At 41.4% G+C, this 25,401-nt stretch overlaps 1 long non-coding RNA gene across 1 annotated transcript; it reads left to right on the plus strand.

Moving 5' to 3' along the window:
* The first annotated feature begins 519 nt into the window (after positions 1-519).
* LOC115579929 (uncharacterized) lies at positions 520-13,522 on the plus strand. The gene is made up of 2 exons (XR_003983768.1): positions 520-876; positions 10,537-13,522. It is a non-coding gene; the product is annotated as an uncharacterized LOC115579929 (long non-coding RNA).
* Positions 13,523-25,401: the final 11,879 nt, after the last annotated feature.

The following is a 25,401-nucleotide window of genomic DNA, read 5'->3' on the forward strand; positions in this document are numbered from 1 at the left end:
CCCAGTTCCCTCCTACTCCAGTGGTGGGCTGTGAGCATGCACATCTGTATGCGTTCACTTTTCAGAGAAATGTTTTTTCCCCCCTTTTCCTTACATTGAAACAGGGAATATATCTCTTATATGGCCTGTTTAAACCTTTAATACTAGTTTATGACGGAGAGCAGAACGACTTGGCTTCAGATGGATTATGACACATTACACAATGATTAAATATCCTGGCTGTGGCCTTTAGTTGCACATTACTTTGTTGTTTAATATGACTTTACTTCATTTTCAAGCTTATTTAAAACACAGAATATTCTGATATAAACTGCTCTTTTCCATAAACGCGCTGTGCAAACGGCGTCTCCTCCATTTTTCAGGCCACATGTTTGATGCACCAGCACGGCCAGCAGGTCATGTCTCTGGTCACGTCGTATTAGAATTATTGAATATTAAAAAAACTAAACAAAACAAGGACAACATTTTTTAGCTCGTGAAAAGCATTTAGCAGAGAGCGTGCCCCTCATATTCACCACCACCCTCCCGATTTCTGTACAAGATAGACAGGAACATGGGCAGGATGTTTATACAGCAGAATGTAAACATTTTCCCTGGCCTTCTTTAAATAAAAAATCAAGCAAAAGCCCCGTTGAGATCAGCTAATACTCAATCTGATGCGATATGCCCGTCTGTTCGCAGCGGCTCATGTAAAATGTTGGGACGTTTTTTGCACATGAATATTGTTTGTGTAATGCAGTCATAATATTTACGCAGGGGACGCAGGAGGAGTGAGGTGGAAGCTCTGCCGAGCTGTGAGCACAGAAACTCGGACGGGGACTTGAGGATCGACTCCTGCGGGGGAAAGTTTTGCCATCGAATGATTCAGAAATGAAGGTAAAGTGGATTTCAGACTTCATCAGACAGAAACTAAGATTTAAGTGACAGAGTGGGGGGGAAAAAACAGACGTGTTCGGTTTGTTTTATATCTTATAGAACAATCCGAAAAATAAAGCTCTCCAGAATGTTTTTTTTTGGTTGTTGCTTGAACTGAGTTGTATTTTACCCAGGAGAGGATGCGCATCTGTTTGTTTATCTGTTTGTGTTTTCCAAAGTCGAAACGCTTATTCTTTCCCTCGTTTTTACTGCCTTTTATACAGCTGCGAGCGAGAGCTACTGAAAGACGATCACTCCATAACCTAAAACTGTTGACAGTGGGCTGCTTATTGTTCCCTGGAGATCTCGATTGCCTCAGCCTGCAACCTTTTGCCTCTCCGTGAGCCTGTCGTGCTTCTGCTCTCTGTCGGCGTTGCTGTTTCTGGTGCGTGCTCACGATGACTTTTTAGTTTTGACACAATGGAAAATAACAGCAGAGAAAATAGTGAATGAAGGGTTTTTTTCCCCTTTTCTTTTCTTTCTTTTTTTTTTTTTTTAAACAATGTTTTCCCTGCGCGTAAAACCAGACGATGTTTAGAGACTTTCTGTGCGTAAAGGTCACCAGTAGCTCCTATAATATTTTTTCCTGTAGAATAACGTGACAGTGTGTTTATGAGTTCAATTTGAGTTAACATTTAGATTTAAATCCGATATAAAACATGGAGTGGTGTATTGATATTTACCGGAACTGCCCAGTCCCGCTTCTTTTTTTCTCTCTCTCTCTCTTCGAGGCGGTTTGCCGCAGGGAAAGCGAGAAAACAATTCATTGTCAAATTTTCTTTGTCAGCCCGAGGGTGACAGACGTGCCACTGTTAGTTTTTGCTGCTGCAGAGGAGATTTAAACCCGTGGATAAATGAATGCAAGTATTGTTTTAACCGGTGCCTGCTCGGCCACTCGCCTGGAGTGAGGGCCACACATTTATCAGCGCAGCAGACCACCCAGCGCGCACCAGGGGCAGGCGCGCGCCCGTGCTCTCCTCTGCCCACTGCATTTAATTACCGCTGATGACTTCATTCCATTAGGGCGCTTTTTTTTTTCTCCCCACACACTCATTCGCCCCATGTCATGTTATTCTTTCTTTGTTATATGTCGGCCTACGTATACATTTCTTACTCGCACGTGCGTTCAAAGCCAGAGTCCGTGGTGGTTGCATGTTTACGCACGCCATCAGTGTTGGCTGGTGATGCGCTACTCCCCGCTGCATTCTTCCTCCAGCAAAGTCCGTTATTTTTATTACCTAAGATAAGCTTTTATTGACATGTCATATAAAATTCGGAGAATAAAGTGATCAACTGAAAATAACAAGTGCCCTAACAGCACCATGGTGTGCTCGCATCATCAAAACTCTCATATTTAAAATCAATAAATCCATCATTTCAGAATATTTCAGTCGCTCAGAAGAAATATCAGCCATAACAGCGTCGGTGGCACGTTATGTTCGTCATTACTGAGGCTCGAGTCCCGGGGTCAGAGCTCCCCGGTTGCTGCGTCGCAGAGACGAAGTCATGCACTTTTCCATGACGTCCCATCATGAAATATTTGACAGCGCTGCATCCTCAGGAATGCTCGGCCACTTAGGTGGAGGTACACCGCAGAGTGCACAGTCCTGACAGGCTTTCCGGACTGTTTTACCGTTATTTAGTGCGCTCGAACCCATTTTGGAGCCATTTTAAAAAATCGCGTCGTTGTACAAACGCGCATGTAAATGTTGTCTTGTTGGTTAGACTACTCCTTCAGACAACTCAAACTCTCGAACAGTGCCACACTAAACAAAGAGGCCCACAGCAGATCATCCAGGCCCTAATCTTGTACAATGTAAACAAGATTCTCAGACTGACTATTTAATATTTACAGGACGTGCAGTTTAGTCTCGCAGCGCTTTTTCATCATGCACATTTAAATGTTGACAGTTCATTGTGTTCGAGGCTACATTGCCCTACATTATAAGAACGAGCAAGTCACGACACGGTTAACTTAAATAAAAATAATTGCTTATTCACACCAATTAGGCGACTGCACCCGGCGGATTACAGATCCAGCAGCTGCAGCAGCGGTGCGCAGTGTGACGTGATTTGGCCTCACGGACACAGATTTAATTGTTGAGGAGAACAGGCCTGATCCAAAGTGGCTCCGAAAATGTCTTAGTGTAAGGGTGGATTTAATTTTCTCGACAAACAATCGTCTTTGAGGAACAAGCCCGTGTGTGTTCCTCGGCGGCGAACGAGGGCCGCGGAGGGTCACCGAGAGGCCGCGCGGACTTTGTTTGGAGGATGCGGCGACAGAGTGATCGATCAAGTGGCCCTGAGTTCATCCTACTTGAACTTGAATTGGTTTTTGAAACTAAACTTACAGAAAGTCGGTTTAAGAGCGAAACAACTTCTTCCCGAAAAATAAATGTTTCCAGCAGGCGTGTGATGTCATTTGTTTTTTTGTTTTTTTTTTTAAAAAGTTTGCTGTGGACTGAGATAATCTGGAGAGAAAACAAGTGTGTATTGTGTATTAATGTAATTCCGATGAATTAATATATAAAAACAATACAAAGGTAAAAAGCTGAGACTCATGAACATGGCTGGTTTCAGAAAGTACAAATGTCAGAGGGCCTCGTGGAGTTTGATGTGAGTCTGAGTTTCTTGAGCAGCCTCATGACACACAGATATCTTTGATTGTGTTTGTTTTGTTCTCTCGTGTCACGCAGGACGAGACGTGTGAAGGACAGGCATCCAAATAATGTGAGTTTGACGCACACATGCAAGTGACAGGCTGTCAGTTTCGTGCAGAAAAAAAAACAGAAGTTGAAACAAAAAAGTGCGTTTTAGAAAATAAACTTGTTGCTGGTTCACCTCGACGTTACGTTGCAGGGACTCTGACATAAACACATGTCATGTTTATATATCATTATACTCTTGCTTTTATTCATATTAATCGTATAGATTACAATTTTCTATTATTTAACTATTAATATAGTACAAAATGATTTTAAGTCTCCTGTGTCCAAACTCTTGATTTTAGGATGCACCCTAATCGGCCCTCTGGCTCTTTGTCTCTGCAGTGTCGCCTTCGCTTCGCTCAGCATTGTCGCTTTAATTGAAAACAGTGTAATGTCGAGGTGGGTACCCCCTCATCACTTTCCCTGCGCTGTAGGTGGCCGTGTATATTTTCGTTTAAGTGGTGTTTATGTGAACGAGAGAAAAGGACGGGATTGCTAGCAGACCGCTGATTGCGCGCGTTGGGTCTCTCCATGGGTCTGAAGTGTATTTGATGGGCACCACCCTCTCCAGTAATCAGCTGCAGCGCAAGTGCGCCCGATGAGTTTTTAATTTTACTTGGCGAGATATCTGCTCTGCGCCCTGCTGTTGTGTGTGAAGGCGCAGAAGAAAGTAGTTCGTTTGGCGCAGCATGCAGATCGATTTATCAAGTGCTCTCCATGGCACGTCACTGAGTCCAAACCAGTTTGTGTGCGGGCATCACTGGCCCTGCTGCGACTGCGTTAGAGTTAAAGAGATAAAAAACGAAATATTAGGTGAAATATTTAGCCGTGTTGCAGGTGTTACAGTCTGATGTGAGTCATAATCGGATATTTCATCGCATTTTATTTGTTAAAGAGTCTCACGCGTGAATATAATCCTGTTTTTGTAATCTGATATGTAGATAATCAAGTTTAATAACGGTCTTTATAATACAGGGCGGCTGATAACAACGTGGCAGGAGGTTAGGTAAGAATGAAATATATATATATATATAGTTTTACTTTTTACATACTTCTTAATTTACCAAACGTGTCATCATGTCCATTCTCTAATCATCCTTTTACGCAACGCTGTACATGGACTTTAATTTACGCAATTATGACATTTCATTGTCTGTGGCTGTGGTTATTTCCTATTGGTCGGTAGAATGAACGCGTCACGTCTCGCACGCAGATAAACGCCCACCTGTCTGCACACCTGCAGTAACACACGCGCGGTTAATAAATCACATACTTGAGCTGTTGTTGCCATTTGAATGTCTGGATGGTGTATAATGAAATTGCACATTACACTTAAATATCAGTGATTTAGATTAAATATCGGATTTCATATATAGCGAGAAGTAATTTATCGTAATCTGAGACGTCATCAAAAATACCATTGTGATCTCACCTTTACGTAATCCGCTCCTTTGACGTGTGTGTCTCGGATAATGGAGCATTCGACGCGAAGTATTTGTGTATTTTTGTGTTAAAAACAGCCACGGTGAGCTCATCGGGGCAAAACACATGAGTCACGGGTACAAGGACGTTGTTGTGAGAACTCCAGCCTCTCCAACAAATATCTCCACATGCCTTCCCCGCAGCAGTCCCTGGTGAGCCGTCCTGTCAAATCAAAGATAACCCACTCACATCGTCAGGCTGACATTTACTCATGTTCAGTGTTCCTCCACGCGTTGAAGGAGAGTCTCTATTTGACAGCATCATGTTGACAAGACAATAAAAAAGAAAAGACTAAATGCATATGTAAAATTCGTCCTGGTTTATTCTGTGATGTTAGGCAGCACCACATAATTTGACATGAAGGACAGCAGTGGGGAGGTTTTGGCAGGTTCGGAGGTTTTTACAAATTCCAAACTGTCCAAATGTGGTTAGCACCAGCAGAGGAAATGTTCCAGATTTTTAAATACCTGCTCATAGCAGATTGGTAATTCAGCAAGTGTTGTCCGTGTATAATCCAAAATATAGCCGTAATTTACTGTTCATGTCTGAGCATAAAGAAAGAAAATTATTGTGGGTATTTGTATTGGTTTTTTTTTTAAGTTTAGGCCACAGATTAGAAATTGTTTAACAATATTCCTGAATATTTAACCAGTTTTACAAAGAAATGTTTTTATATTTAAGGATATTTGTTTTTGATTTATTCAAACAAATTCTAACATATTCATAAAAATACAACATATGGGATAGATTAATACAAGTCCAACATATTTCCATTATTGTCCCTTTTGTTAGCTCATCAAAGTTAATTAAAGTTATATACACGAAGACACTGAAGGTTAATATTGAAAGGGAAAAAAAATATAATTTTTCATCTCTGAAATATGCACATCTCCCTTGGTTCGACTGTTGCGTTTGTGTGTGGTCTTCAAATCTGTTTAGCGAGCGACTGTGTACGAGGGGAAAGAAAATTGTGTTTTAATTTATTTTAGAGTGAATATTTAGGACACTCTTAGGTTGCTGCATAATTGCATTTGGGAACAATACTTAGCAACATTTATTTTTCTACAAGGCAGTTGTTTTTGGATATTCCACCATGTGAAGATTTCATCGTTTGGGTAAAATATACTCCTGCTAAGTAACATAAATGCAAGTCTCTTTCTAAAACAATCCAAGGCCCACTGTTGAATATTGTGTACATTTTGAATTCCAGGATTTTACATCGTGACATGTATTTAAAATTATCGGGGTCAGTCAAGAGCACTGTGTGCCCAGGATTGTTTTCTGGAGGAGACTTGCATTTTATTACATTTTTAAAATCATGATTATATTTCACCTTTACAATAAACCTTTCACAAGAGGGAATAATCATAGTACACCTGAAGTTTCCAAAGACCACCTGTATGTGATCACCAGAGAGAGCCAGCCCTTCAGCTCTGTTACCTTCATGCATATCAGTTTTGACTTCCACGATGACATTTTAATCAAATGAATCCTGTTTAAAAAAACACCAACATTTTTTAAAGAGTTACAATATTAAACGTAAAACTGTAGATGAAGGTCCTTGTAATTAGATAATAGGCAATTAGATCAGATTAAGAAATAAGAGAGTTTACTGTCATCATTATACAATGTACAAGGAAATTAAAGGGCTTCATATGAAAGCGCACAAGAAACAGGCATCCATGCACGGAAATACAAAATATAGGCAACCTAGCATATATACAGCTTTATACACATACACACACAAATACACACATATATAAATAATTATAGATATATATATATGTTGTAGGTGTATGTATAAATATATTGCCCTGTTAGATGAGTGATAAGCTACTCTATAAAGTAGCAGCACTGGAGAGTGAGCGTGTTGGGCCCTTATTAACATACAAATGTAAATAAGCATCTTACATAATATGCTTATTAACATTATTTTGTGTAATAACACTACATAAGTGCTAATTGAGGAAAATCACTTGCACTCATTGTGAGATTATAAAACATTTTTTTGCACTTATATGAAAGTTGTTAACTTCTCACAAACCCATAGTTATATTCCTTATGATCTAGTACGCAATGCTTATCACAAGGACCTTGATATAAAGTGTGACTGGTGTTATTTTTATTTTCAATGCCTGCTGAGTTAAAGCAGTATTAAAAACATATCGTGCTCCGCTATCCCGTCTCTAATTCCCAGAAATCGTCCAGTGAAAACATAAAATTTTCCTCCAGACGCCTCACCACTCCTCTCTGCTCTGCTGTGGCTTCTCCAAGAGGCTTCGGTCCCACACAGTGAGTGGGAGCCTGTTTGCTGCCCCACCCTGCAGCCCTGCACACCTCCCAGGGCCGGTCCATCATGGTCTGTCTGATGCAGGGAGAGACATCAATAATAAGAGCTGAAGCAGAAACCACAGCGGGGATCACAAAAGATGGGGGGGGTGGGGGGCGGCAGATGCAGGCCACAACTGGCTCTGCTGCAGGTTAGCTCCTTTGATACTCGCTCTGATGGCAGTTTGATGGGTGCACACGGGGTGACATGGGTTTATACGTACGTGTTTACATGTGCATTTACATAATGTTTACGCGCAGCCCACCAACTCTTTTTTTCTTGACTCTGAAGGGGGATTTTCCTGTGGCAGGCAGCTTCGGAAAAAGCAATTAAGAATTCCCAAACAGCACACCACAATGGGAGATATCATTTGTGCAATGTGTGTTCCATGTCTCTCGCAGTTTTTGTCTGGAATGGGGCTGGCTATTTTTAATCTGCGCACAACCGAACCCACCTACAGACAAACCACAAATTGAATGAAGGGGAGGGGGGTGAGTGGGCATGGTAATTGCCTATTGTGGAGCTCAAACTCCTCTGTTCTGCCATAAACAGCTTTGGTAGTTCACAACTTGATACCCAGCGCTCCTGCCAGTTTGAAATTATAGCATATCCTCATTGTCTGTGGGAACCCAGAGCCAGGCAGTGGTTGGAATCAGTCAGGAATGCTTTGGGATGGTAACTGGATTCGGTTGTAATGCCCAGCTCTCCGCAGCGGAACACTAGGGTGGGAAAAAGGCCGAGAGCATTTCCTGAGTGGAGGGGGGTCCCAGCGAAGCATCACACGCATGGGCATCATGTGACAGCGATCCTGCCAGGTTTTAGCCTATGATCCCTATAAAGAGAGGAGTGCGGCTGTGGGGGGGAGGCAGCGGGTGCAGCGGGCAGTGCCAGGGAGAGAAAACGAGAGGACAGGAAGAGGCTGAAGTGAGGACGAGAGAGCCATAAATCATGAAGTCATTATAATGCAACATGCGATGGAAGGGCAAGTCCGGTGATGGAGAATAGGACGAAACAAAATCAGCAGTCGTCTGTTTATTTGGCAAAATTGGCATTTACTCCTGGAGTAGATGTGCATCCATGGGAAGTCCTTAGAAATCACCCAGGCTGCTTCCATTTTTGTGTGCGATTGTCTTTCTTGCATCATCTCTGCTCTGCATATGTGTATGTTTAAGTGTAGCTGCTCACAAAATATACAAAATAACACAGCCGGGAGCACAAACGAACCATGTGCTATCAATGATCTTGATCACGACCCCACAGAGGAAACTGATGAAGCCCACTGGATCGGAGGCAGAATCTTTTCTAGTGTCGCCAACCACATCCTGTTGCCCGAGATTCAACCCTCCTCGGCAAAACCACGAGCTCAATGAGAATCTTCGCAGACGATGTGGAAAAACAAAATCTGAAAAAAATAAATAAATGAATGCATGATTTGTATAAAAACCAAAAAGTTGAGAATATTAAAAAACAGGTTAATTGAGTTGAAATATTGAAGTTGTATTTCACCAATAAAACTCTGGGTTAAAATGCAGAAATTAAACAGGATATTTTGCCAGCTGGAAAATACGAGTCCTAGTTACACTGGGTTACATGTCTTTTTTTATTTAAAAGCGAGAGGTTTCATATTTAATGAGTGAAAACTAAGATGGAATAGTCGTCTATGATTTTTCGTTCAAGAAAAAAGAAAAAGAGTAATTTAGCTCTCTTGACCTTTTAATTTACCACCTGTGCTCCCGCTATGTAGCTTATTTATTTCATCGTTGGCAAATCTGCATCATGAGAAGTTTTGCTGCCAGCAGTTCCTGTTCGCATTCAACAGAAAACACAAAGATCTGTACAAAAAAAAAAAAATCGGTATCTGATGATAATGAGTCAAGATTAGACGTGATCAGGAGCACCTATTTATATGTGTGTCAACTGGATTTAAGGTTGTTTACGGACAGTGGGTTGGTATGATTGTGGAGTTGTGTGCGTCTGTGTGTGTGTGTGTGTGATGTCTGCGTGTTTTAATTTGACAGAGTTATGGCTGTGAGAGGGAAGGGTTGTGATGGTTGCGGCGAATCGTGTCAGTCGGGTGACAGGAAGAGTAAACAAAGTGTAACTGCAACAATTAGCAGGCTGTTTGTATCCGTTCACATCTCATCGTCTGCTCCTGTTCGCGATCCCTCTGGTGAAAGTGTGTCTTATGAAGCTTGATGCTGATTACGCTTGATTGCCGTGAACCGCAATTTAATTGTCTTTTCAGCGGAGCAATCCAGCAAATATCGGAATGAATGTTTGCCTCGCCTCCATCCACCTGTTGGCCTTTGTCTGTTTTTCTGTACACACTTGCATCATGTGCACAGGCAAATTGATACATTGTTAATTATTTATTTATTTTTTTTAATGGCTGTCAATGGCTGCTTCTGTTATTGTATCGGCACATATGAGAATGTTGCTGACTAAATATTTGTGCGTGCTGGCAGCCAGACGTTGCTCCCCTTCGGCTTCTGTAAAGGCTGAGATGATCCTGGGAGGAATCTTTGGCCTATAGTTGTCGGAGGGCTTTTTTATTTCCACCTGCTACCGGCCTCTTTTCCGTCGGTCTGCTCTGTAACAATGGCACTGGGAAAAGCTGCAGAGTGCAAAGTGATTGATGTTGCACTGTATTTGGCCCTTCTTCAGATCGGGGCCTGGGAGGAAGTGGCTATCCCTCCCTTCCAGCCCCGACTACCCTGCAATAACGGCGGGCACGAGAGGGCAAAGTGCTGACCAGGACTTTCTTAGACATCCCATTTGAACAAAGTGCCAGTCTGCACAGAGCCCATGTTGGCAGGCGCTTATAAACACGGTTTCACGACTTATAAATCAAATTCCCACTAGAAGAAACGGAATGAAGTTCGTTTGTGCCACACAATTAAACCCAGCTCCAACCCCTCCATCTTGTCTCCAGCCATCGCTCTCTTTTTCTTGTGGTAAAATAAAGAAAAGAGATACAGGCTCATCACGACTGCATTCTTTCCATTTTGCTGAACCGTGCCAGAGAAGGTAATCTATCACCCAAATCGCCCGTCCGTGTCTTTCTCTATTTCTAACCGTGTTTCTCTTTTCTCCTTCCTCTAGGCCCAAGTGGGCAGGCGTGCGGCTTTGGCCACAGGAAGCCGTGAATTCTTCGGAGAATGGAAGATGTCTTATGGGGAGACATACTGCACCCCCCCACCCCGCCCACTCGCCACCCGAACATGACACCTGACCCCTTCGTGTGTTTACATCAGACCGTGGAAGTGAGAAATAGTGATGAGTCACTCCGGCTGTGTGTTTACACTCCGGAGTCACGCAAGGAAGGAAATCAGCCACGGTCTGCTAAAAGTGGCGAGGTGAGAGAGAATAGCTGCAGTCCCCCCAGAGCTGCAGTGATTTAGCTCCGAGAGCCAGAACTTGTTTCATGTCATCGCGGCTGCAAAGACCTCCGACAAACAGAAGAACAGCAACATTAGTGACACGGCAGAGTGTTGTCGAGGAAAAGGCAACCGAGGGGTCAGAACGAGAGGTAAAAACTGATACAAGCAGGAAAAATTATTAAGAGAGATTGTGTAAATTGAATTTTAGATTGATTTGATCACATCCAGAGGCAGGTAGAACCCACATGTCACTGTGATCAAATGGATATTTTCACCTTCACTTATAACAAGTTTTTCTTCAACTTAGAAAAAAAACATTTCGCTCTGTGAGACATCTTGAAAAGTTCTCAGAAATGAGAGCATCTTATTGTTGAATTGAATTAAAAAGATAAAAATCACTAAAATAGGATAGGAACTGTAGGTTTGGGAACAGTTCATAAAACTGTTGCCTGTAAAAACAGTCCATTTGCAGATGATTGTATCATGTTTTGTTTATTTACATCATACACAACATCTCAACTCCCAACTGAGCAGTGATGTCAGGTTAAATGGAGATCAACAACAATTGTCCAAGTTTCAGATTTTTGTTTTGTTTTGTTTCAAATGATCATTAATACGCTTTATTGATATAAGAATATAAAAGGCTTGGAAAACAAAGTGTCTAGTAATGATTCCCTGCAAAGGAAAAATAAATAAATATATAATTGAAGTGCCTCACTTCACACCAACCTTAGGAACTATTATGCAGCACTTTGTTATATCTTTCTTCATACTTAAAAGACAGTTTGATATTTTTTCTGACATTTTGTATATCCCAAGTTGCCCTAATGTTAGAAAAAAGTTGATATTAATACAAGTGCATGTTTAATTATGTTGTAATCATTTATATTTATTTAAGTGACAGGCAGATTTTATGAAATGAAGTCAGAAAGTGTCACCTCTTTTTGTCCTCCTATGTCATTTTAATGACTTAGACTAAACCAGGCAAGAATAACAGGTTTCTGTACACTTTATGCCCTCAGTATTATAATGAGAATTAAATTCATTAATTCATTGTATTGTATTATAATATGTGTTTGAGAGTATACATGATCTCACAGCGTCAGTTGCTGTATGAACCTCACTGTGAACACGTGTTGCACCGAGTTGCTCTGGACGACTCTGCGTCCGCTGCACTCTGAGGTGTGTTTACTGTGGCGAGGGCCAGTGTTTCAAACACAGTGTCACCGTCGTCCTCCAAACTGAACGACTTTAGATTTCAGATTGCGCAACTGTTGTTTTCCAGAGACGGCTGTAGTTACTGCAGCAGTGCTGTGTAAATAAAAGTGACACTCTATTTCTTTCCATCACTACACCGGTGCGAGTAACTTCATTGCTGACTGTAGCGAGTATCCAGTTACACGCCCCCATACGCACCGCCACAATGAGAGAGTCAGTGGCTCTTATTTTGGCTGATCTCTCCTGAATTGTAAGTCCTGTCAGAGGCTTTGATTGATAGTTGTGTTTATCACCATATTATTAAGTAATCAGGCTCCACCACAGCTGGGCCCGAAGCTCCTTAATTCCAGCTAAAGCACACGGCTTCATGCTAATTAAAGGTTTGGCCGGAGTGTTTATTTTTGTGAATTTTTTAAAATATAGTTGTCTGTGTTTTTACGAGAGTGCGCTGATTGTTGCATTTGTATCCTCTCTGGGACATTTAGTATCAACCTTTAGTGTTGTGTTCTCATCAGGAAGATCGTGATTATTCATAATGACAGTGGAGGGAAACTCGTGCTGAATAAACTGCATGTGGAGTGGAAAAATCTGAGCTTTTTTTGATGCTGTTTCACATTACTGTAAAAGCTGCAAAATGACAAATAAGGTGCACGCTCTGCAGTAATCCTCATACATAACACGAGAGGGTCAATCAGTCTACGTTCTGTGCATCGGCAGAGGTTTCCTCTCGCTTCGTTAATAGAGCCCGCGGCAGGCTGCGTTTGTGTATTCCTGAGGTAAACACAGTCATGGCAAAGTGGACATGCTGCTGAGTGTGTCCTGACTGGAGACAGAGAGCACCGTGGCACTGTATGACTGAGACACTGGCAGCTCTCTAGAGCTTGGGTTAATGTGATGAATGGCCATTTGGTAATGGGCCATGTATTAGGGCGAAATAGCTCTTTTAAAAGCCGGAGCCGGAGCCGTTGCTATGGACAATTTGATTCAGGAATCAATCAGGTGGCAGATGTTTCATGTTGGATTAGTCAACTCTGTCTCGGTCTCTCTTTCAGCCAAATGAAGGAGGAACTGCTTGAGTGACTGAGTGCAGTCAAAAACACATCAGTGATGCCATGTTGTTTGAAAAAAGGAGTTGTAGGAGCTGTGTACATACACTGATTGACCCTCAAAGTGAAAAATGTATTCATATATTTTCTTTACTATTTCTTTGGAGCACTTTATCGGCTCAGCAGACTGTTGAGATCAGCCCAGTTTCAGCTAGTGAGGACGGTATGTACTTATCAATAGTTAGACTTTTATCATAATGTGGAAAGTTTTTCACATCCCATACAAATATTTAGAGGTTTGGAGGTAATGATGTAATCATGAGGGTGTTTTGTGCAATAATTGTTCCCATGTTACTATAAATGCTGCATTTCTTTCATTGATATGTGATACATACCCTCTGTATATTTTGCCTATTAAATTATTTTGACCTTATTGATGATGTATTTCGTGTTGTTGTTGTGTCAATTTGTTCTACAGCTACAGACTTTGTTACACAAAGTGAATATTGGAATCAGTATTTCATCTGGCTCATCTCGTTTGAGCCACTTTTTGTCAGGGGGGGACCGTATACTTGATTTGTTTGTCTTGTTTCTTGTTTCCCAATCCACCAAGTTTGTTCCAATCTGTAGGAAATCCGCATGTGAAAACACACAAAACAAAAAAAAATGTCATGCTTCTGCTTTTAAATCTGTCAGCGGCATCTCCTCTGATTGAATGCGGGGATGATGCTAAACAAACCGACCAAAAATACACATGAGGAGCCAGAACGAGTCTCATTCTTAACAAATCCTTTTACGTGTGAAACCACTTTGTTAGAGTCGTATTCAGCCTAAAAGTCATTTCCAAATTCAAAGAAAGAACCACTTAAGGAGCTTGTAATGAATTGTCTGTTTTTCTGCGATGGCGTCGAGACTCGTATGATAAACACAGCGAGGATAAATCAGCAATATTGAATCTGTTGGTGGTCCCGTTGTTTACTTCGGCGTTATGTGATTTCTTCAACAACCAAAGGGTTGTGGATCACTGCTCGCACTGTCTGCACGTCTAAATAAGCGGCCGCCACTCCTCGAAGGAAGATAATCAATAATGAACTGTGGCTGATCTATGGTGGTCTTAGATGCTGGAGCCCAGTTATCTCTCTGTGACCTGGGATCTCTGCCTGGCTATAAGTGGATTCACGCTGGTTCATCAGTTTCTTTTTTTCGGAAGAGGTCATGTGAACCAGAGAAGCTCGAGCCTGCAAAAACTGGAAGAAAAAAATCCATCCGAGCTGATCAGTATGTTTACCATGCTGTCCCCTATAGCAGGATCCAAACATCTTTTTTTTCCACGACAGGAAAAAAGATTGAATCAAGGCAATGTGCGGCAGCGTTCTCAAATGTTGTGTATTTTTGAGTATTCAGATCTGTAAGAACAAGTGCTGTGTGAAAATACTACAGAAGTCCTGCTTTAAAAACCTTGCTTGAATAAAAGTATGCGAGAGTTATAAGCAGAATGTACTTGAAGTACGATGAAGTATGATGATATCTGATAATGTCATAGTGCAAAAAAAAAATATATTTTTAAATCATATGTGATGTATTCAGGTTAATATAACTGTGGCATTAATCTGAAAATGTATGTAAAATGATCCTAAAACACCAGTCCAGACAAAACCTAAGTTTAAAGCTGTTGTCAAACCATCCAGAGTACAGGCAGAGTTTTGGGCTCTTTTGAAAAGTTTACAGTCTGACTTTTCCCCCAATATGTCAAAGGTTCTGTTAGTGCTTCTGAAATGTATCTATAGGAGTTTGAACACACTTAACCATTTATTTGTTTTTTCACCCTGAACTTATTTTTATGCAAAAGGTGACCTATGTGTGCTCCTATTAGCTGGAAAACACAATAGGTGGTCCACATCATTCATCTCACATGGTCCAAGTTCAAGCTTAATGACAATGTCACTGAAAATGGACACTCAGCTCTGATTTTTCTGGAAAAATATCTTGGCAAAAAAAAACCAAAAAAAAAACCACTGCCAGTTCCAGTTACAGGAACATTAAACTCATTCTAGCTCTTTTATGTCCTTATTTACAATAATTCGGTGAATGTAAAATAGTCAAAAATGAGTGATTAAGTTGAAATGCAATGTATCATTGTCTATAAAATCTTCACATGTTGTAGCGTTGCTGCCCTGTGAGAACCAGTATCCCTTAAAGGTCGACTTCTTGTGAGCTCAGAAAAAACAGCCCTGTGTTTCAGCTCTGTGACAGCTTATTCCTCAGCTACTCCAATAGGTTGTTTATTTACATTTAAGATCTAATATTTGACATTTCTGCATTAAAATGTCTTAAAAAAAAAAGGACAAAATCTTTGTTATATATTTGTTATGTGCTTATCCTAAACATTTCGTATGTAACTCCTGAGAGACAGTCGGAGCGCGAGGACGAATGTTGGCGAGGTGACCAAATGATGCAAGGATTAACGCTATTACTCAGGGCCGCTATGTAGTTTTGGAGAAGAAATTCAAATGCTGAATTTTAACATTTACAATGTTAATGAGTACATGATCCAAACTCAGAAATATTTATTTTCAAACTAACTGAATAAACAAGCTGTTCTCAGAGGAAAACGAGGTCCACAGAAGCTAGAGTTTGAAGCTAGAAAGGTGGCAGGGTCCGCCACACGTTGACCAAGTAAAACAGTATTAAATTGCGTTGTCCTTTAACGTCAGTTTGTTTATTCAGTTTATTCCGTCATGAAAAGGAAATGAGTTTGTTTAGGCATAAAACAAAGATGAATATAATTCTATTCTGATTAAATCTTCCCCATGACTACATACTGTAGTGCACCTTTAACTCCACTGCGAACGTTTTGGTTTTCAACAGCAAGGATTGTTGTTTGCTGTGAATCAAAAATACAATATCTGCCTTTGAGATGCAGCCGAGTGGAGGTATAAAGTTGCCTAAAATGGAAATACTCAAAAAGTAAAGTACAAGTTCCTTAAATTTGTACTTGAGTGAATGTACTTAATTACATTCCTCTGCTGGGTTTGGTGAGGCTGGAGCCTCTGAAGCATTTATCTCAGATTTAGATAACAGTTGATTTTACTTGCTTATTATCACCTCTGCCCTTAATGTCTAACAGATAGTGACAGATACTCAAGAAGGTGAACTTTCCCTGGATCCCTGGAGGCCATAATGAATGAGCGGTAAACCGAAGACACTAATATACCATTTCTTCGGTGTCCAAAGACGCCTTATCACAGGTGTCGGTAAGGACAGACAGATGGAAAGACAGACAGCCACATGGTTCCACTTTGACGTCTGCTAATTCCAGGGAATCAATCCTAAATGACACCTATGGGATACACAGAGTGGATTTCCCTCTGATGCAGATTGGTAGTGGTTTGCAGATGAAAGACAGTAAAATAAATAAAGCTGTGGCGAGCAGGCCGAGCTCCTCTGTCCGCACAGTACAACCATAATGGGATACATACTGACATGAGGGGAGAAGTGTAGGCCTGCTCCTGTTTCAACACTTTTGCCATGAATACGCCGATGAACCACTGCTGAATATTTGTTTGCTGTGAAAAATATTACATTTTTTATTTATATCAACGGGTGAGAACTCACAAGTGGAATAACAGTGATTAGCAAAAGGCAGCTCTGTTCCTCGTCACCCACGCTGCTCGCAGATACTGTTTTAATCCCAAAACACGGCGTTTAATCAAACTCAGCAGTATCAAATGGCTTTTTAACCTCCTCCAATCAATCTTTTCATCAGCTGCTGTGTCTGCGGTGGGCCACGAGTAAGAATAGTAATGGTAAGACAATACTGGCTTGTCTCATCCTGGCTGGGATCAGACATGATACTCCTACAAGTTACACTGACCTCCTATTCCCCACTGTGCCAGCGCAAATTCAACTGGCAGCGTCGCAAGTTCGCTGGAAAAACTGTGTCTTGTGTTGAGGATGCTGTCTTAAAGTTTCACTTTCATTGTATCTTCGCTTGGATGCCCTTGGACCATAACTGTGCAGAATGATGCCGTGCAGAATTCGACAATAGGAAGAAGTTTTTGAATAAATCTGGTGAAATGATGGAAGGCCATTTCTGCAAAAAGAGAAAAAATTACATGAAAACCAAACTGGATGAAAATAATATTCCCATGGTAAGTAAGAGATAAAAAGTCAAAGTTATTGGATGCAAAGTCAAAACTATGAGATAAAAAGTCAAAACTTTGCAATAAAAGTCATAATTATTGGATAAAAAGGTGAAACTATGAATCTCTAAGTAAAAAACACTGACTACATAATAATTCTGACCTTTTAACTCACAATCATTCATTTTCTTTTTTGTTTATATTTTATCTTTTGACTGATCAGTTTAAGATGTGTGTACAAGCAGGACTAGTTTGGAAACCAGTCTTTGTCTAATATCCAACTTATATATTTGTGATGTAACATGTGGAAGCATATGTATCCTGAGAACGGCCTTTTTGCTGAATATGAAACATCTTGTGTTCAGCTGTTAAACTTAAAAAAAATCAAAGAACCATATTTGCTTATGAAGAGATTAAACACACGATATGTCATGTGTTACAGCTCTCTCAATAAAAACAATGTAAACATATGATGTAACATTTGATGACATCATAAAGTAGCATGGGCTCATGGGAGTTGTTGTTTATACTGTTCAATAACCACCATTGCTGCAGTTTTATTCATGTCATGTTCAGTCATGTTCGTTGATTTCCTTCCTCGCTTTCCAAGAACTCATCGCAATAGGCGACCAAATGAGATGCACTTTGACACTGAATAAAAATATGTATTTCTCTGGGTCTAAACATTGTTAAAAAACATTTTGAAAAATGTAACACAAATAAATAAAATATTTTAAAAAGGTCTAGTTATTTTGAGTCATTTTTATTGTAGAAACATTACATATTATTTCATTGAATGAGGGAGAAGGAGTAGATGTAATGTGTAATGTAATGACATATAAGACAAACAGTGATGGAAAAGAGGTTAAACATTTTTCCACTTATCAGCTCACATTAATTAATGCCTGTTTACAGGGGCATTATCAAGGTTTTGTCACTGGTGCCACTGAGGTGATTTATTCAGATTCTGGTCGACTCCCGTCTGATGCACTTCAACAAATCACAGCCTGAGGTCTGGCTGACCCCACACCACACTCATCATCTCTGTCTCCCTCTCTGACCCCCACACAGCTCACTCCGACTGACTGGACGCAGCACCCAACTACAGATATCACCCAGGGGCTGTTTGCAAAGCTCAGCTGACCAGTCCGTCCTCCAGATGTAGGACGCACCGTTAATTTAGCTGTGTCTTCTCCTCATACACAACTAATACCTGTTGGCTGAGTAGAGCTGTGAGTTTTTGTAATGATTAAGGAGCCTGTGACCACCAGCAGTGCAGTGTGACCCGGGGGCACAAGGTGATAAGACCTCCATAACTCTACTTTATCCCCCTGCTCATTATCAACCTCCATCCCAGATCTGCCCCAAGCCCTCGGGCTGCAGCAGGACAGTGGCACTCAGCGACCTGAAGATTACTCGGGGAGACATACGGGCTCAGTTTGACTAACCCCAAACACCTGACAGCTTGTTCCTGTCGAGGGGAGGGTTAACCATTGGTAAAACACCATATTGGTGCTTAACCACAAAAAAAGAAGAATTATTTTTGTATGGACACATAAAAGGCAAAGGGATAATTTATTATGATACTTAGAAATTACACATTTCTATCACATTCTGGTGTTTTATTTTTATTTTTGGGTTTAAGTTTATATTCATGTCCATTTCTATAATATGGATAATCGGAGAGTTTATTAAATGCACGCCAAAAAATTATGTATTCGTATAGTCTTCGTATCCAACAGGGAGACATGAAAAATAAATCCTCAGATCAAGTCAGCCGTCGTTTATTTCTTAGTTGTGACAAGTTGAATCACTTTCAGAGCCACAGGCCTGGACCGAGGCCTGACCAGCGGGGCTACTGAGGCTGTCAGGATGTCAGCCAGTCTGCTTTTAAAAAAAAAAAATTTAAAGGGAAACTTACAGGGGTCGGTGGCTGAGGTAAAGGAGATGTGTTAATACACGCATATGAGAGGTTTTTTTTAAACCTCATGCTGTTATTCCTGGCCTCCAATATCTGCCGCAGGGCCACATATTTTTCATCATGTTCTCTGAGCGGCGAAACACTGGACTGTTTTCATTTGTTTAACTTTCATGTCCCTCTAAGTGGGTTTTTATGAAGTGAACCGCTGTGCCATCAGTGGCACCTGATTGATGTTTTTCACATTAACCAAAGAGTCATTCCGCAAATTGATGACATTTCTTTTAAATGTGATTCCCTGGTGTTTGTGTGTGTTTCTTTGACTCTTACTCAAAGCTGTACCTTAAAGTAAATGGTGTTATGCGCTTGAGTTTCACTCTATTTTTTCAAGTCATATAATTTGGTCCTCTTCACGTGCCGCGTGTCTGTTTTTGTCTGCGCGAGCGCTTCTTTTAGCCAGCCAGCTGCTTGTTTTATGCATCTGTGTTTACACGTGTGTGAAGGAGCGTTCATGTTGGCTTGTTTGTGCATGTGTCTGTCTTCTTGGCGTGGTGTGAGCGGTACGATGATGGACATGACAACAGTTAATAAAGTTGAGTTCTCGTAACAGTCACTTAGATAAACTCAGATAACTAGACCAACGTTTATGAAACTGGTATCAGCGAGACTACAATCTGCTTATTTCAGATCTCATAAAACAGTCATTAAATGTTATGAAAATCTCAAAACTTGTTTTATTATGAAATGTGTTATCTTATGATGTCAATTTCTTATTTAGAGAATCTCAGCGATTACTGTGGGCTCTGGCTGTTTTTGTCAGGAATTAGTAATTCGAGCTGCAGCAGAGGTTTTATGGCGAGACAGACTGAAGCGATTTCAACAGTGAGACAGTCATAAGGTTTTGCAGTAGAAAGAATCCCGCCAAATTTATTTCTTGACATGTAATTGTGCATGTTGTTGTCTTTTAACATGGAAATTGTGAAAAATACAGAAGTTAATGTGTCATATATGTTGTTGTGAATGTAAAAGAGACAGGAGCTAAAAGCTAACAAAACCAGTCAAAGCTTATTAAATCTAATGTAGCAACCCAAAATAAAATCACAAACCTGAAAATTAGCATAATGTTTGTTTCATAAGGAGATGTTGCAAGCTGTATAGTGTTAAAGATATCAAATGTATACATCAGCATTCAAATGTCTAAAAATGACACACCCTTTGTTGTATATTTTGTTTAGATGAGTACTTACATTATCTCACATGATTCAAACAATGCTTATTCCCAGAGAAATCTGTTAATTTCTTCAAGGTGTGTTGGATTTGGTTGGCTGTCCCCATAGCTTGTGGGAAAACATCAGATGTTACGTCAGAGTGGCGAGGAAGGAAGTCAGCAAATGTGGCAAAACATAGAATGAATAAAACTTTCATGCATGACCTCATCAGAGAACGATTCTTCCTGAGTCATGTGGATAAATCTTCATTAGCAAATAGTGGCTGTTTAACAATGACGACAATAACTCCCATGATCCCACGCTACTTACTCCTTTTGTTTTGTTTTGATTGCGAGAACCCTCGCGGCAAATTACATCCTGTGCATTTAAACATTAATTCATGCAGACATACGTAGCGTAGTGTTTTTAAAAAAAGATTTAGAGGCAAAAAAAGAAACAGCCTCGCTGTAAAATGACTAAAATTAAGTTGTATTTATCTTGGAGTAACCTAAAATGTCAGAGTCACGCCACAACAATATGAAAAATGTCCAGTGATCTCCTGATTAGCCTCGCTGATGTAAATGACACAGTTGCTCTGTCTTATGATAGGTTTGCATTACAGTTTACCGTTTTATTTATGAGCAGTAAGTGTCAGTCTATCTGTCAAAGGGAGACATGTGTAATTGGAGGAGGCTTACTAGAAAGAGCTTGGCAGACTCGTTGGAGCAAAGCAAAACCCTGGACAATATTCCTGCTTCATGCCTGGAAATCAATAACCCAGACCCCGGTGGTGAACGCACGCAAGACAGACCCCACACAGCGGTGAGCTCCTCCACCCGTCCACTCCCCCTCTCTCACAACCCTCGATCTTCTTTCCCTCCACTTAACGCCAGAAAGTCAGCTTCGTGTGTCTCTCTTCATTCCCGTTTATGTCTTTCTCATTTAGTGCTCTCGTCAGCGAGCTGGCTTGCAGAGCACCAGTGAAGGATACTGGGAAATAGCTCTAAAATGATTCATCATCTGGCTGACCTTTTCCACACGCATGCATTTTTGTGCCTGTGAGTGTATGTGTGAGAGAAAGAGAGGAGTGAAAAAGTGGGGAGGCGGGGTGGGGGCGTGTAAATTTCTTGTTTTAATTTCTCAATTGGCTCTCAACCAGGGGTCAAAGGTTGGCTTAGCACAACAGCTTTGACAAGATAAGCACCTGTTTCTCTGCTGGTGGAGGCCAGAGTTATCCTATTACCCTCAATATGTAAACCTCTCAAAGGACCTGTACACACATGCGTAAATACTGACGTAAATATGGGAAAACACCAGCGCTGCTCCCTCAAGGGAAAAGGCTAACAGTGTCAACACCTTCCACCCCCGTCGCTTCAGACACATCCAGCATTACCTGAACTGCAGACTCTTCATCAAGAGCTTTGTTTTGAGCTGCGTTTGAAGCTCTGTTTACCTCGTTAGTAGGAAATCTGTAATTGGATGTTTCAGGACGCTCATTACACTTCACAGGTTTGGTGATGATGATGAAGATGCTTTATATAAAAGGTGCTGGCACAGATACATCTGTGGGCACGCAGCCCTTTGGGTTTGCATTGGTGTATTTTTAGATGGTAAACAGCCACAAAGAAACCACCTTTTTCTGCCACATTTTAGCACCCATAATTTGGCCCACCCTTTGTTTATACTCCCTGAGGCCTGTCTGATCTTTTTTGTTTTTCTGCTGGTGAATGACGAGGGGGTCACACATAACTGGACAGACTCACGAAGCTATCCTCCTACACCTTGGCAATATATTTTTGCTACTTCCTTCGTGTTAATAGGTCATTAAGGCCAGTAACAATGGAGAGATCACTAAGAACAAGCTAGATTTGGTAAGTATCCAACTAAGAAAAAAATCCCACAACCCTCCCTATAAAAGTGATTCCCACAAACTACACAAATGTGCACTGACTGCCTCGTAGGTCTCGCTGACCAGCTAGAAGAAGTGTGTGACGGCCATTTTGCTATGTTCTACAATTGTAGCTTTTTGATTCTGATTAAAACATAAATAAACAACTATATTAAATACCACAATATCATAAACGCACGTTAGACAGCCGTCATGAATTTACCTCAGTCCCAAAAGTCTACCCGACGTACAGTTAGCCTACTACCCACTGCTGTGGGTGTGTGCTCTGTGCTAACAGAGTTAGCCGCTGAACAAATCTGTTGCTGCTGCACTGCAACTTGTTGTCATTGGTAACCGTCTCAAACCTCCAAATGTCTCATTCAGATATAAGATATCACTGAACATTATCATAATTGATGTAAAGAATGAAAATAGCAATTGTTAGTACTCACCACTGTCAAGCCGGTATGATAGTTTTGGGACATTTTAGCTGCACTTCCTCTTCCATACTTGCAACTAGCTCGATGATAGCTTTAGCAATATATCTGCGCAGCCTTGAGGAAGTGTGTACAATGGCAGACAGGTACCAGATTCAAAATAAATAGAAGCGGCCTGTTGTTGGGTAACAGCTCACTGCTGCTCACTGTTGCTTCCAGGAGCTAGTTAGCTCAGTTAACTGTAGCTGTCTGGACTGGGAGTTTAGAGAATCAGGGTATACGTTGTGGCTAGCTGGTTAGCATGCTAATTTCTGTATATATCGTTTCCAACAATACAAAGACACCATAACACCAGGACTGTTCTTCACATTCTGCTGATAACTTTCAATTTAAGTTTATTTTTTTGTATGTTTTCAGCCGAAATTACTCAGATTTTGCACCTTTAGGAGATTATTTCTACAAATATAACAAAAAAATACATCTGAAATAAATTACCAGCCCAAGTTAACAATCAGATGTATGCATTTTCATCTCCCTTTTTCAGAGCAGCGATGGAGATGAAGGCATTCCACCTACTGGAGCTGATGATGCCATACCTGCTTTTATTTTCTGGGGTGAAAGTCTGAAGTCTCACTAGGCCTGGGCTGGCTTGTGATGGCATGTAAACATTTTTACACTTGTGAGGTGAAGTTGGCAAAAAACCCTCTAACCCTGCTGCCTAGAGACAGAGGAAACAAACAGTCTGTTGAGGTGAAACTTGTCAACATGCTGCAGTGAAGACAGGTGCTCATTAAAGTGTTGGGAGGATGTCATAGCTCTCCCTTTTCTCTCTCCCTTACCCTGTTGGATTTCCCTCTACTCCAAGTCGGACTGTTGTTTTGACGGAAACCGATCATTAGGTGCATCATGTTTCCTGAAATGAAATCGGAGCTTGGAGTAGTTTCTATCTGTGCTGTAAACATCTTCCGTCAGTGCTCCCATACAATGAATGAAGGAGTTTCCTCGCGCTATGTGTTTGTTTTCCTTCTCAATTCCATCTCTAACTCACACTCTCTAATACTTTTGACTGGGCCGCGCTCTCCTGCAGAGACGTGTGTGTGATTTGCCGCCGAACAAATGGGCACTGTGTGTGGTACCCGGCTAAAGAGCGACTGTGTGTGTCTGACAGGCAGCACTGTTAATCCATACATGAGTAAGGGGTCATATTGCTCAGGAAAGCATTGGGGTGGGGGTGGGGGTATGCACTGCACTTGCCATTGTGTGTTTCATGTGCGTGTAAGTGTCTCCCCTCACCATTCGTTGTTAATTAGGTATGGTGATGTGAGCATGTTGCAGGATTGCATGATCAAACGCAGTGGGTTGAATGTGAAACCGTACAGGGACCAGAGGAAGCAGTCACGAAAGCTGTCTTGGCAGGCAGCGCGCGTTGTGTGTGTGTGTGTGTGTGAGCACCTTCGCTCCAAGCCCGGCTGGAACGCTCTATGGATGCTGTGGCCTTTCACTAAGCCCGGGCTTTCTGCTGTATTAATCACCCGCCGCGAGGTCTGATTTCTTGGCCTTGCGCGCCGAGTCTGCGGCCTTGACACTCGACTCTGCTCTTTGCGCTGTCCGTGAACATCGAGTCAGCGTGGTTTTCCACAGCATGTGGTTTCAGATGTGTGCGAACTCATGAGAGGGTAACTAGAGAGATTTGACATGTGTACAGTTGAGGGAGAGGGGAGCGTAGAGGAGGTGGAGAGGGGGGAGGAGGGAGCCGGTTACACGCATCTGTGTGGGACCGCTAAAACTGGCAGACCTGATAAGAAGAGGTCGGTCCAAATGAATGGGGGTCAGCGCTGGAGTGGTGTAGTAGGGGTCCAGTCTGTGTAGGAGAGGCAGCCAGGGGGACAGGGGTCCCGGAGGTCACAGAGTCGCACAGACAGGGTGTGTAGCCTTGCATTGTTTCTGAGGCAGCCCGGCGGTATGAATGACGGTGTGTCACTGTGAAAACACTTTCTCACAATTGTCTGTAAGAATGTGTGTGCTCATGAATTTAATGCTCATGTGCGGCCACAGTGTCATAACACAGGACTGACAGAGTTATATATGTGCAGAATTATCAGGTTATAACATTAAATTTGACTTAATATTAAACATATTAAGGAAAGAAGAAATAAAAATAGACGTACTTTATTCTGCCCCTTTATTTATCTACCCAACATTTTGTTTCTTTATTTTGTCCATTTTACTCTTTACTACATCTGTCGATTCCTTAAGTGTTGCTTGCGTTTCTTCGTTGTCCTCTCCCATTAAAGGTTTTCAATGGACCATGGATCGTTAGGATGGAGGGTGTGTGTATGCTGTATAGCCCTTTGATTTTTGGGACTATACGCATAAGAGTTACTCGATAGCAAATTAGCTCGTGCTAATTTTGCGAATTCCCTCTCACATTGGGCAACATGAAGAAAGTTGCTTGTAGAGCCCTGCTATTTTTTTTTATAGTCTCTACCTCCTATCGGAATTCAGATACTGTAGAAACGTCCTAGACCTGGTAGCGCACTTAGCTTGGCGTTAAAGACCCATATTTTCCCTCGGCATCAAACTACCATTAAAATCTGCAGCTGTGTTTTCAAACAAGATACGTGAACCCTGGATGTGTTAGTCTGACCTTTCATTTCTCAAACCTTCCCTGCCGAGTTTGCTACTTTTGGGAGCACAAAATGAAATAAATGAAGCGTTATCGGTTCAACT

This window comes from Sparus aurata, chromosome 4, assembly GCF_900880675.1.
Source record: "Sparus aurata chromosome 4, fSpaAur1.1, whole genome shotgun sequence".
Taxonomy (NCBI): Eukaryota; Metazoa; Chordata; class Actinopteri; order Spariformes; family Sparidae; genus Sparus; species Sparus aurata.